Source organism: Zingiber officinale, chromosome 1A, assembly GCF_018446385.1.
Source record: "Zingiber officinale cultivar Zhangliang chromosome 1A, Zo_v1.1, whole genome shotgun sequence".
NCBI classification, from domain to species: domain Eukaryota; kingdom Viridiplantae; phylum Streptophyta; class Magnoliopsida; order Zingiberales; family Zingiberaceae; genus Zingiber; species Zingiber officinale.
In genome coordinates, this window is record NC_055987.1 from 27,516,790 (window position 1) to 27,520,176 (window position 3,387).

Genomic DNA, 3,387 nt, shown 5'->3' on the forward strand with positions numbered 1-3,387 from the left:
TTTTGTGGTGCAGGTGTATATTCAATATACTCTCGATCATCAATATAGCCTGGTGTGGGGGCCACATAGAACTCACATGGCTTTGCTGTTTCAGTACCATCATGGCAATATGCACATCCTGGACATTCAGGATGAGTTTGTCCCTGCGTGCATATCTTTGGAAGAGGAGCTTCGGAGGGATAGGCTAAATTTGTGCTTGACCCGAAACCTTGCGCTCCTCTTGCTGTAGTTTCTAGGCAAGATACTTCGATCACCTCTGGTGTTGCTATTCTTTCCAGAATGAGCTGAGCAATACATTCATGTTTCTGAAGATATACATGCTTATTAGTAATGTTCTAAGCAATAATTTTTACCTCCCCTCGGTAATCTTCATCAACAACTCCTCCCATAATAATAAGTCCTCGTAGGGCTGAACTGGACCTTGGTGCTATTCTGGCATAAGTCCCTTTTGGGATTTGAATGCAAATGCCAGTAGTCAAGAGACTTTTGTCCTTTTTGGGGACAAATTGTTCTCTATTAATGGCTAAGTCATAGCCAGCAGATCCTTCTGTCTTTCTTTTTGGGAGTATTGCTGAACTGCTGATTCTTTTAACCTTTAAGATCTCCGTGCTTTCAAGAAGAACCGCAATAATTTGATGTTGAACCTCTTCTTCATAAGAAGGAATTTCTTCATCCCGTTGGTTATAATGCGGTCGACTTGCTGTCACTGCCGCTTGATAGTTGTCAAACTGTATAGATATACGTCCATCTAGCATATTTCTAGTGCTCACCTCTGTTGGCTGTATTGGAATGTTGATGCTGGATTGATTAATAATCCAGTTTTGTCCTTGTAGCTCTCTAGTATTATATCTTCTTCCTGGCAGTGCTCTAACCCCATGGGTAATAAGGTAGTCCACCACATTTTGAATTTCATAGGCGAACCCAACATTTGGGGTGTTGGATAGCCGTCCGACCATACCTGTGGTGATTAAAATGTTGGCTTTACTGTTCTGCCATCCTTCATAACCTCTGGCTAAGATAGAAGTCTGTATGTTTCTATAAAAATCTGAGATGGTTAGCATAGTGTCAGGTATAACATATACTAACTGACTTCCTTGGGTGAGATCCACTTCCATTGTAGCGAAGATGGCTTAGTCTCCTTGCCACCTGTTATCTCGGAAGATAATTAATAGAAGTGTACCTTCCTCTTGTCGGTGGAGTATTTGAACTCTGACTTGAATAACTCCCATATGAATAAAGTGCATTCCACTCCTCTGGAGTTGCATAAAGCTGTCCGGTTGGATTAACGATCGATTAACCTGGTTTGTGGTGACCAGGATAACTTTCTCTGAACGATGCACATAGACCCTGTGATGAGCATCATCCCTCCTTGAGTGATATAGTACTTCAGCTGGTACTATTGATGCTCTTTCTTGCATTGATAGTCTCAATTGCACCTGTGGATCAAATTGTTGTTCTAATGTTCTATTAAAAGATCCTTGGCTAGTTTGGCCAGTAATGCTTCTAGTGATCCTCGGGAGTCTCCTTTGGGCATTATATCTGCGCCTTTGTCCTTGTCTGTATTCTCTGACTTGATCCTCAAATAATGGTGGTTGCTCCTCCGTTGTATTTCTGGGTAGAGTTGTTACTGGAGGTTCTTGTGATCTTATTCTAGAAGCCATTACTTCTTTCTTTGGATTTTGCTTCGTTGAACAGAGTGAATGGATCTGCAAATATACGGAGTTGTCCTCTCTGCTCTTTTGGTTTCTCTTGTATTTTGAGACTTTTTATCTTTTTAGTTAAATTGTTAATAACTGTTTCTGGTAAAGAGGGTGTTCCAGACTTTTGAATTATAGCTTCTACCTTCTTCAATCTCTCTTCAAGGGTTTAACGCTTGTGCTTTTATGGCCGACCGGGGTTGGCACTGGATATCAAACTCATTGAGCTCAGTAGTCCACTTGATTAGCCGACCTGATGCCTCGGGGTTAAGCAGTACTCGACCCAAGGCGCTGTTGGTCATTACGATTATGGAGTGGGCTAGGAAATAAGGCCGGAATCTTCGGGCGGCCAGAACTAATGCATAAGCGAGCTTTTTGAGACTAGTGTAATGCAACTCGTTATCTTTTAATATGTGGCTCAAAAAGTACATTGGTTGCTGTATTCCTTCCTCTTGCCTGACTAATGCCGATCCAATCGCGTACTCGGTGGATGATAAATAAATCCAGAGAGGCTCTCCTACGATCGGCTTGGCTAAAATAGGCAAGGAACTGAGATATTGCTTGAGTTCTTCAAAAGCCCGGTCACACCCTTCGTCCCATTGGAACTTAGTTGCTCGTCGCAGAATTTTGAAGAACGGCAGGCTCCGATCGGATGATTTGGAGATAAATCTTGACAAAGCTGTGATCCTTCCGGTCAACCTCTGCACCTCTTTTAAATTGCGAGGCGGGGGCATGTCTTGGAGTGCTTTTACTTTGCCCGGGTTCGCTTCGATCCCTCGCTTTGTGAGAAACGCCCGCCTTTAGCGCCGAACAGACACTTGGTCGGGTTGAGTTTGATCCCGTAATGTCTCAGAGTCTGGCAAGTTTCTTCTACATCTGCACATAGGTCGACAGATTGGAGGGACTTAATGAGGATGTCATTGACTTATACCTCAAGATTTCGCCCGATCTGCTTCCTGAACACTTTATTCATCATCCGCTGGTAAGTGGCGTCGACGTTCTTTAATCCGAACGGTATGACCCTATAGTAGAACGTCCCGTCGGCCGTAACGAAGCTAACTTTTTCTTGATCCTCGCGTGCGAGAGGTACCTGATGATAGTCTTGATAGGCGTCGAGCATGCAGATCAGCTCGTACCCGGCTATCGAGTCCACCCTCTAGCAGCTTGTTAACTTCGGCCTGGATGATCAGATCTTGCTCGGCGCTGAAGTCGCGCTTCCTTTGTTTGACGGGTCGAGCGTCTGGCCGGACATGCAATTCATGCTGCGCCACGCTTGGGTCGACTCCAGGCAACTCGTGGGTTGACCAGGCGAATACGTTATGGTTCCTTTGAAGGCAGGCGACCAGCTCCTTCTGCTGGTCCGGCAGGTCGGATGCTATGGAAGTAGTGACTTTCGGCTGGCTTGGGTATATCTGCACTTCCTCCTTGTTGTCGTACGTCAACGGGGGAGGCTTCTCTCGGATGACATTTACCTCCAACCGGGGGTATTTCTTGGCTACTTTAGCTTCCGCCTTGACCATTTCAACGTAACAATGTCGGGCCGCCCCTTGGTCTCCTCGGACCTCGCCCGCCAGGTTCCCTACAGGGAATTTGATCTTTTGGTGATAGGTGGATACCACCGCCCGGAATTCGTTGAGGGCTGGCCGGCCCAATATTACGTTGTATGCCGAGGGCGCATCAACCACGATGA